Source organism: Cryptomeria japonica, chromosome 5 (genome assembly GCF_030272615.1).
Source record: "Cryptomeria japonica chromosome 5, Sugi_1.0, whole genome shotgun sequence".
NCBI lineage: Eukaryota > Viridiplantae > Streptophyta > Pinopsida > Cupressales > Cupressaceae > Cryptomeria > Cryptomeria japonica.
The window spans coordinates 824,355,151-824,367,222 of record NC_081409.1 but is presented as its reverse complement, the minus strand read 5'-3'; positions in this window follow the sequence as shown (position 1 = coordinate 824,367,222).

The window sequence follows — 12,072 nt, the reverse complement described above, 5'->3', positions numbered from 1 at the left end:
GTACTATTTATAAAACCTGCAATATTCCGTGTTGCTTTTGGCCAACCATCAATGTATACAACCACTAATTTACTTTGATCATTATCTTTCCGTTGTATATAATTTGCTGACAGTGCATACCTACGCATACTTTTTTTATATTTAACAATTTGCATCCAATTATTGTAATTGTAACAAGGTTCAACAAACTCCATCAATTCAGCAACTTTTTTGTAATAGACCTTTATGTCATCCATGGAAAATAAGCCTAAACCATGTAACAACGAAGGTGCTATGTGATATATCCTATCGTTAACACAAAAATTGGTGTTTATTGGAGGAAGTTCCTTGGGCACCCATTGTTTCTGTAGATGTTTGTACCTCAGTGGCACATCAATGTCACCTTTGGTCTCATCATCAATAGAACATGACCCCCATTGAGCAAGGAAAAATTTCATGTACTTATTGAATTTTCTTCTAATCTTTTGACCTCTTGTTGATCTCCCTATTGTAGACCTACTACATGTGTCACTTTCATTTTCTATTGTTGCATTTCCCTCACTCGACGAAGACAGATCTGACAAATACCTATTTGGGGGTACCTGCACTCCATGAAATGAGAGAGTTAATTGGTAATGAGAGAGAAATTTTGCAAATGAGGGTACTGTTGATGAAGAAGTCATCCCTAAAGTTGACTTTGGGATTAAAATTGGAATAAGTCCAACTGGGGCCTCAAGTGTTGATAACTGTATTAGATTTGCTGCTAATGTTGAGGTTCGAAAACTAAGGAAGTTTGTTTTCCAAGTAATTTTAAATAAATAAATTGTTTCTATAGGGTGCATTGACTAGTTATACCTGTCCATCCATGAGACTATGCAGGATCCTCATCAAAGGGGTTTAGGGTCCTGCACATGTAATTCAATTATCTTATGTTAGCTAAAAATTACATAGTACACAACATGAACTTTGTAGACAAAAAGAGTATTAAATAATAAAAATATTTTGTCATCGAAATCATTGTAAATTTTTTAATTCCTTACCTTTACTTTATGTAGACTATGCAGGATCCTCAACTAAATGGTTGACAATGTCTGTAGTCAATGACCTATTCCCACTAATGGTGACAGCGTCACATAGGGACTATACATGAAATCAACACCATCAATTGAGAATCATAAGCATTACTACATTTGTAAGTTGATAAATAATAAATACATATGTATCATAAGCATAATAAGCATCATAAGCATCACATGATGTATCATCATATATGTAATTGAGCATCACAATTAGCATCACATATGTGTCATCATAAACATGTAATTCATCACATATGTATCATAAATCACCATCCATCACATAGGTAATAAACAATCCACATTCTATAAATAAACACAAAGTTCAAAAAATGTCACATGCATCATCATAAACATGTAATCCATCACATATATATGTATTTTAAATCAACATCCATCACATAGTTAATAAACAATCCAAATTCCATAAATAGACACAAATTTTTAAAAATGTCACATAAATAGTCACTCTCCCTATCTCCATCTCCATATTAAAAGTTGCATCATGAATTAATTATATAATGGCATTAGAATTCAAAACATAATGAATTAATTATGTAAAAAAAATACTATCAAGAAGTCAATATTAAATAGATAATATACTAATCGCATCCCTCATACATTTCATTCATCATCATGAACATCAAGGTCATAATCGCCAACATCATCATCATCATCATCATCATCATCATCATCATCATCATCTACTTCATCTTTGACTTCTTTAGTATCTTCTTCTTCCATCACATTATACTTTATCGGCCTTCCTCTTGGATCATGTCTAACAACAAATGACCAACCCAGTTTATGTGGAACCTCTAAGTAAAATACTTGCTCACATTAGCTTGGAAGAACATAGGGCTCATCCCCAACTGGTTCAAATGACCCTATATTTACCATTGTAAAACCATTATCATGTTCAATAACAGCTCTATCAGGATCATTTTTATTCAATCGTAGCCTGTACCATTTGATGACGAACAAAACTAATTTGAAGGAATTAAAGTCACACTCAAGTATATCATCCAAAATGCCATAGTATATATTTTGAGACTGTTGAGGATGTATGTCATTTCTCGATGAAATATTTGTCACCTCAAAGACTGCAGTGATGCCAGAATCACAAGTTTTCTTCATGTCATCCAACTTTTTTATGCTCGAAATTTATGACCATTGCAGCACATAGCATTGTGGTGTTTGACCTACAATATGTCAAACATGTAAAATTTATTGCATTGTGGGTTGATAAACATATGGGTGATTAATAAATTTATACGTACCTATTTATCTCTTAAACCATATGCTAAATCAATTTCCCTTTGCATAACATTGGAATCTCCATTACGATGAGCTTCTTTAACCAATGAAGCCACACCTTCCCATGTTAATGTGCATCCATAATGTTGACAATTTTCAATCCATACCATCATCCAATCAAGATTGTTTGCAATATACAAATGTAGTGCATCCCACTCTCGACCAAATGTACAAAAAATAAATAGATGTCTTACAATCGTATTATTTTGAAGATTAAGAATTAATTAACTACAATAAAATCTTATAATTACCTCTCACTTTCCTCAATCTACCTTTCCCCATCAAGTACTCCCCTTCGAATTTGTTAATGGGGTTGGGATCCCAAATGAGATCCACGTGGATCTTTGTTGCAAACTTAGAAAGATATTCAAAAATGTACACCATAGTCTAGTATACCATATATCCCTCCACCATATAACCCTTAGGATGTGCTCTTTGTTGAACCAAAGCCTTCAAAAATTGCAAGTGCCTCTCAACCATCCACATTGACCTAGTGTGTACAGGTCCACACTATTCAATCTCTTCAGCTTGGTGTATGAGGTAGTGTTCTTGTGCATTGAAAAAAGCTAGAGGTAGACACTTTTGCATTTCACTCATTAAATGAGGAATTTTTCTCTTCCAATATTTTATATCATCTTTATGTATTTCTTTACATGGCAACCACCTACAAGATATTCAAGATGCAAAAAAAATTTATTACATAACAAGTAAAACAAATAGCAAATATAATATTTATACAATGAACTGAGAAAATATCACTACTTACCTCATGTATTTTCCAAGATCATATATGACTTGCTTGACATTATTGTCGAAGTCATGTAGGAGAGATAGAGGTAGAACGTACTACAACAATTATAAAATTATCTTTTCATTTTTTTCTAACATAATACAATGAAAAGTACACATACGCGCAGTACTTAAATACATAGTAAAAACACAAGAACATGAATTACCTTAATGAAGGTATGCCAATCATGCATTTTCATCCTTGGCCCAAATTCACTTTTCTTTGATATGAGATTGTTTGTGTTCACAGCAAATCCTATGGGAAATCCAATTTTTTCGTATGACTTCTTTTATAGCATTGCTTTGTTGGTCCATTAATAACCAAGGAAGCTCACTTATATTAATCTGGTCTCCATGGCTATTTGATTGAATGACATTTATCATTGCATGATTGGAATCCTTAATGTCACTACATATTTTGACTTTTTTTTCTTTGTCACGCCTTCCATCCAATATGCATAGTATCAAACAAATCAACAATTTGTAACTGCTCGTAGTAGGGAAACCTACTAAATTGTCAGGGATAACTTTTTAGTCCCTTAGGAAGGTGGTCATTTATGCCTTCATGACCTTCATGATCATCAATCACATCATCAGTAAACAAAACAAAATAGAAAAGATGTTTTATGAGAAACCAATAGATGGAATGGCATTACCTTGACAATTAATTCTATTATATTCCAACTTCCACATGTGAGGTGTCATTCTTCATGGCTTTGATGTATTCTCTTCTTTCCCATTGAAAATATGTTTTTCAATATTTTGATACTTATGATTTTTGTGGAGAAAGTGCCCATACTCATCAAACACCTGCTTTCCTAAACTTTTTGAATGACGAGATTTTATCTTTGGACCACAAACAGGACATGCAAACTTTCCCTTTGTTTGAAAACCTACAAGATAATGTATAACTGAATTAAATATGATAATTTTTTGAATTATAATGTTCATGCACAACTTAAACACTATAACATACCACAAAAATGTGTTAGCCCTGGGGCATTGTGTATTGTCCATAGAAGCATCGCATGGAATTGAAATTGTCTTTGTCCTATTGGTCTAGAGATGTCATACATAGTGACACCATTCCATAACTCCAGCAACTCCTCGATAAGAGGCTTGATATATACATTCATATGTTTAACTTGGTACTTACCTAATCGAATGAACAAAAATAATACATAATTGTTAAGACCATTTTACTACAATAGTTATAATTAAATGTAGACAACTATAATTAAATGATAAAATACCTGGAACAATCATTGCCAACATTATGTGCTCCCTCTTTATTGACATCTATGGAGGAATATTATTGTTGATAACAAAAATAGGCCACACTGAGTAAATAGATCTCATCTCTCCAAATGGATTGACACCGTCCGCTGCCAATGAAAGCCTGAGATTACGAGGTTCTTCTTTAAAGTGTGGCCACTTTTTCTCTATGTCCATAAATGTTGAACCATCCCCAAGCATTCGAATAATGTCATCTTGACTTCTATTGCATGCATGGTAATTCATAAATTGTGCCAAGCTAGTGCACTTGAATAATCATTGCATACGTGGAATAATGGGAATATAGCGAAGAACCTTGAGAGGAACCCTTTTTGTTATTTGATCTGTTTGATATCTACTGATATGACATTCAAGGCATTCAGTTTGAAATTCATGTTGTTTGTGATATATAATATGATCATTGGGACAAGCATCTATTGCTTGATACTCCATTCCAATATCTTTCATAATGGTAGATAATTCTCGGTATGAGCGAGGTAGAATATTTGATGGTGCTAGCAAAAACTCACCTAACAATCTACAGCAAAAAAATATAATTTGTTAATATAAATAATATTAATGGTACAACATTATTCACAGTTTATTATGACATATATGACATACCTTAACATACGTGAGATGGTTATGTTGGATAAACCATTCATAACCTTCAAGTTCACCAACAAAAATATAGCGGAGAGAAGAGTTGTCTATGAGCCTTAGTAAAGGGCCTCAAATGCCATCTCAAGTAGAGGGACATCATGAACAACATCAAGGTCATCTTTATCATCATGATCAGTTGTGCGAGTACTAAATGTTTCATGGATCAATGTATTTGTACCATCATCTTCAATTGTGTTTTGTGGCTCATTATCATAATCTTCCATGGGATCATTATCTTCACCTTCAATATTCACACCTCCATGTTCATCCACTTCGAAAACCATATTCTTCGAGTTGTGTTGATCCATACCATGTGCTCTAGGGTGCTCACCGTATATAAAATTGATAAACATAAATAAACCATGATCATGATCTCATCATCAAGTGATTTATTGTGTATATAAATTTTTAAAACAATATAATGAAAAACTTACCAGTGGATGATAATCATGTCCACCTTCAATGTGACCATGTAGCCTACAATGTTTCTTAGTTGTTTTGATTAGAAGTCTTCTATTCTTTAACTCCTTACAAATTTTGCAGGGACAATAACATTTTCCATCACCTTTTCTTTTCAAGTTAGACCATAATCTAGCAATTGTCTCCTTATTTTGTTGTTCGTTGATATTGTCTGACATGGTCTTTCTTCACAGGCAAGAAAATCAGGCTATAGAACTAGTTATATAGAAGTTGAACTGTTAGTTATGAAATCACATTTCAGTATAATATACCAAATTTAAATTACTTAAAAATATAAATTATCATCATTAAACCAAAACCATTTAACTCTTTTTTTTCATCTCAAAACATATATAATGGCTTTGTGGTATGCAATCCTTGTATCATATCTTAAGTTGACTAATGTCTAATTGGGGTAATCCATGAGTCTCTAATGTGAATTCAGTATCCTAAACATTGGAGAGACCTTATCTGACTTGCCTAATCAATGTGGTTGTTGTCCTAATATGAAATATTGAGTTCTACCCTTGCCTTTGCATCAAACTTCTCACATCATGTTTCTTCAACAAAACACACTAATATGAATTGAGCCAACACCATGACGATAGGGTCAAGTATCATGGCAACTAATCATAATACGTGAAGATGGGGTTCACACATAAGTGTTGGCTCTCAACAATGCCACACTTCCAAAATTGTTAGTCTCAAGACTTCTCCTATTGGGTCAGCACTCATTGATGGCCACAAGGCCAAATCAATGTATGTAGGCTTTGAACACCTTACTCTAGGCTTGGAGGACCCTACACATGGTCTATGAACACTCACTTGGTATTACAATAGAAAGATCCTTCCTCTAGAAATTTGTTTGCAACGCATACATCAATATTGGTAATAATTGTTATATGGATGGTCTATTAGGACGGTAAATAAAATGCTTATTCTTTTTCCACTCTTTGAAACTACAACAAGGTATTTGACTTGGTAGGGTCCCCACACATCACTTCAACAACAAACATTAGGCAATTCAACCTTTTGCCTTCTCAATGCATTTTTTTTTGTCTTTCACTAGTTTTCTCAATCTGATACAGGGGGATATCAGACCTTTCATGGCATCATCACACACGCCTTCCAATATGTAGTCCTTTCATATTTTAGGTGCCTAAACACTATGTTGTTGTTAAGTATTGATGTATTCTTAAGACATCTCATGACTCCATTACATGTCAACACTTGGGTTTACAAACACAACTCTGTCAAAACAAAAACAATATCACTAGTAAAACTATGACTGTGACAATGAATACCCTTAGGATAGTCATAGAAATTTAATCTATTTCATTTGTTTTTGATCAAAAAAACCCTTTCAAAGGTTTAATAGGTTCCCCTCACCCCTCTCTCTATCATCAACCACTTAAAAATACCAATCGCTTGGTCTTCCCACCAAATTATTCACTCTTACTGCCTTTTACTTACTAATACATAGAGATATTAGACTATCCTCATGCCCAAACATACCAAATCTAATTTGGAGCCCTGAACATAACATAATATGATACATAGAATTAAAATAGGTCTTCCCACACATTTGGGTGAATTTATATGCATGGGAGAACAAACTATACGTTATTTACTCCTCTCACTAAACACTAGGCAAGGTTTTGACATTTTTTGGAAAAACTATGATATCTAATTTAAAACACAATGAAATTCAATGCCACAAAAAGAAAAAATGAAGTTAACTCACTACTCTACCACATCCAATTGACTTCCCATCAAATTGTGATGATTTTTACAATAAAAAATGAAGAGAATCAGACTGAAACGTCAAAAAATGCACATAAAACCCCAATTTCATTAAGCAAAACTCTTGGATGTCATGCCAAAGGCCTATTTATTGCCATCCAAGTGCGTTACAACCTTAAACCATCATAAAATAACTTTCCAGCCATATTTTTAAGAAGTTTCTATAAGAAATGCAAAAGTTGTCATGGCAATATGACAACTTTTTTCCCAATGGACCTCAAACTTTCACAATTAGGTCTCTATTTGTTGTTACAATGCAATCTATGACTAAGTATTAGATGATCTTAATAACTTGGGAATCATGATTTTATGTGTCTTTGACATGACTCCTAGTAACTATATAAGGATCTTACTAGTCCTAGATCTATTCCTTGTCTTTTTGATATGGTTCCTAGTGAGAATTTATGAATCTTACTAGTTCTAAATCTCATTACTTTTTGTTTTGCATGCTTCATGTGTGTTACCAATGTTACTCATATTACTCACTTTGTACTTACCTTTTATCTCAATATTGTAGATTGATAATATCATAAGTATTGGGAGATACCACCTTTCCAAACTTGTAGTCATCTTGACTCTTCAATATCTTGGTGAAAGAATATTTGGTTTCTCCATATTTTTCCAAGAGTACATGAGCATAATTTCATACTCTTGCTAAGAGGGGGCTAAATATTGCATCATAAGTTGTATCTCTTTATAAATATACACTAGGTCTGGACTCACTTTAGTGGTTGTGCCTTATTTATGCCTAATTGTACTTAGGTTTGAGAATGTTTCCATAAATTTGGTTCATTCCCTTATTCATAATGTTCCTCATGGATAAATTTTATAGGACCTAGGTCTTGGGAACCCTTATTCATGGAAATTGGACCTAAAATTTGAAAGATGAATGTTGGATTCACAAATAGTAGGAATTTCCTCTCCAAATTTGGACTTTTGCAAAATTTCAATTTGAAAAGGTGCAAGCTGCATATAGATATAAGTCTATTTCTCATTTCAAACCCCTATCAACTCCAGCCCACATCTACCAATTTTTCAATCAAGCAATTCAAATCAATTGAGCATAGATCTATAATCAAGGAACAAGGCATTGAAAGATACAACTTTGTTACATCAGTTATGATCAACTACATTATGTTTTTCCATGATGAAAGCATACACTAACATGTTCTAGAAACATTAAGGTTTGTGTGGAAATTCATGCCAAGCATTTCAAAATTGAGGTATATTTGTCAATTTTTTATTTACATTTATGTTTGGAACATATTAACACAAACTCTAATGTTATGAAGCTTCCTCTGCTAGATACCTCCCTAGAAATGGTTCAAGATGACTCTCACGCATATTTATAAATGTGCAAGGAAACACAATAGACAAAAATAATAGTAGAAAAGGAAGATGGTTTTCCAGCTAAAGACCTTAACATAAAACATGAAAAATGTAAGTAACTATCTGGAACTACCTCACTATTAGAGGGGGTGTGGTTGATAACTACAAAAATAGTTTGACAATGGCCTCTCCTACTCTATCTTCTAATGAGAACTGGAAACTCATCAATGCTACCCGCGAAAGGTTGATCCTTTAACCGGTTAGCTCATTCTTCATTCTGTATGTTGTAATATTTTCTATCTATACATACTTATTCTACCTACATGTTGTTTGTTTTTTATCCAATCTATCATAATCTCAATATCATGCTACTTGTTTGTGCAACCACATTCCTCCCAACTACACAACACTAAAGGAAAAAATCAAGTGAGGAAGGATACCTCTAATTCCACTCAATCTATGAGATGAGAAGGTAAAAGACAAGGTAAATTGTGTCTTTCATGTATTTGTCTATTTATTTTTTATTCATTTATTTTATATTTTATAGGTTTCTCTAATTGTTGTAAGTCCAAATCTTCATTGTCAAGGAATCACTTCTCTTCGAGTGACTGATATAGAAAAATTGTTCATAAATAGTCAATTAAAACCTTGGGAACTACTTCAGGAAGAATTTAATTTGAGTATTATGAGTAAAAGAAATTATTCTACATTGACTAAATATATTCAATTTTATTAAACAACCTATCAAGAATGTTAACGAAAGTGACTTCATCCCTAAAATTAAGTGGGCTGATGGGATCCCTCTTCTCACGATTAAAGATAAAGGTTTTTATAATATCCTTACTCATACACAAAGCATTTTTGAGAATGTTAGCAATATTGGATAAGAAAAATGTGGTCTAAGGCTATTACTAAATCTTGTTGGTCTAAAACTCTTTTGGGCTTTGTTTTGGGTGTGGATAAGGTTTCTAATGTGTTTTGGCTTTTGTTGTCTACTAACATCCATTGGTTGCTATGGAAGAGAAGGAATGAGCATGTCTACCAAAGGAAAGATAGGGTTCTTGCTTAGTTTATATGTAGACTCACTTTGATCTTAATTGTGGAATAAATAGCTTTCACATTAAAGCTACTGGTTGAAAGGTCCATGACTGTGATTGAAGGAGGGACTCCAATTTATAAGGAAGATGTACAAGAAGCAAACTTTTGGCCATGGGATTTAAGATGGATTGATAAGAAACTCCAAGAAGAGTACAATTGATTTTCAAAACAAGTAGTGCAAGGAACATCAATATGAAAAGAGAAGGAATGAAGAAGTCAAGGACCTTGAAATTATACATCAGAACTATGATACAACTAGCTGGGAAATAATTTCCCCTTCATTGGGATAGCCATTTGACTCCAATTAGGGTAGCTGAACAAAACCAAAGAAGGTGGATAAAGACAACACCCTCATAAATATGACAAAAGAAACCTCTTCATAGAACCTCAAGGTTTCATCATTAAGTAAAGAGTGAATGCATTCTACTAAATAAGAAGGATCTAATAATAGTACATATATTGGCATGTGTATACTTCATACTTGGTTCATGCTTAATGTATTTTCAAGAATGATGCTTAACAACTAAGAGAATAAAAAGAAATAAGAATTTATTCAAAAGAGAACATTATGTTTAAGGTCACTTAAAAAGAAACAAGAATTTATTCAAAAGAGAATATTATGTTTAAGGTCATAGATGTGTGGCATGCTTCTAGACAATATATGGAAAGTTTTCCCTTATTTTGTCTCATGATTACAATTGATGAGAGAAAACTTGTCTTAATATTACAAACCTTGGGAGGGGGCTGATATATTTGATCATCTAAACCTAAAGTTGCCTAAGGACAAGCAAATTTGGGAGGGGGGGACTGTGATGCCCCCGATTTGAACAACTAACATTTCTTCATGGAAGGTCCAAATGATGAAATTGTCTTACATGGTAAGACTTCACAATTTCATGGAGGAAATCATTGATTTACTACAATCAAGCTTATATGGATTAAAGACACTAAATATCAACCCTTACCATTAATCTCTAGTGATGGTGAATATTTAAGAGTGATAACATATTAAGGGTGTGTAATAATATGAAGAGGCATGCCAGTTGTTAGGAGGAGACATCATGGTTTAGGAGGGGATGCCACCACTCCAACAATCACCTCTTATTGAGTGGTCACCACTTTTGTACCCAATGAAGAGGTATAAGTAGTGCACTCCCAATAGTTAGAAGATCATCAAACCAAGCACATAATACTTGATAAGGCACTGAATATTAAATAGATTGATTAATTAATACTATTTGGTATGAATTATTTTGTATATAATAGAATGGATGTTGGATTAATGAATATACTTCTACACACTAATCATTGAGAAATACATTGTTGGCGATTCTATTATTACCCAGTCCATTATCGATCTGATCTTTTGGGGGAAGCATCTCAAGATCAAATCACAAGGTCTCACTGCCGAGTAGTCTACTATTACTAGGGTCCACCCTCTAATTTGTGAAATTTCGCAACTTTTTTATTTTATGCTAAGTATATGTCTGATAGTAGAATCTTTAATACTTTTTGAGTACTTCCAACCATGGTAGAAGGGAAGTAGGCTTGCAAGAGTGGTACTGTGATGGTTCTGTGTGGGCAAATGGTTACAAAGCGTACTACCCTTGGGCCTAGAGGAGATGGCTTCTACGGAAACCTATTGTAACCTCTTTCCCCTGTCATGGTAAAGATTCAAATTCAAAATTCTGAAATTCCTCAACCAAACATTATGCAAATCTAAGATTCCTCATGCAAATATTATGCAAATGCGAATATTCAATGAATGAAGGTGAAGATTAAACAATTCCTCATATTATGCAAATCCAAAATGAAGGTGAAGTTCAGAAATTCCTCATATTATCCAAATCCAAAATGAAGGTGAATATTCTACCTTGAATGGTGAGTGTGTCATTTGATCTTGCCAGGGGTTGAGCTCGATGCGGAAGCCTGCGCGGGATTGAATGCACAAATGACTTGCCCTCTTTTTTCTTTTTTTTTAAGTAATTCCCATTGCCGTCAAAATTTCGACGAACACAGGCACTTTAAAAATAAAATAAAAAATCATTTCTAATGCCTTCTCTGTGGAAACCAAATGTGAAATTGCTGTTGGAATTCTGACAAAGTCGGGCATTTTTTCAAAAAAAAATCAAATTTGATCACAATATACCTTCTCTATTGGAAACCTCCGTTGGAATTTTAGACCAAATGTATTAGTGTGGAAAGTTTGATCCTAGATGTGATGAAGGGATATTTCTTGGTTATTCAATTCAAAGCAAAGAATATAGATGTTATAAAAAAATAT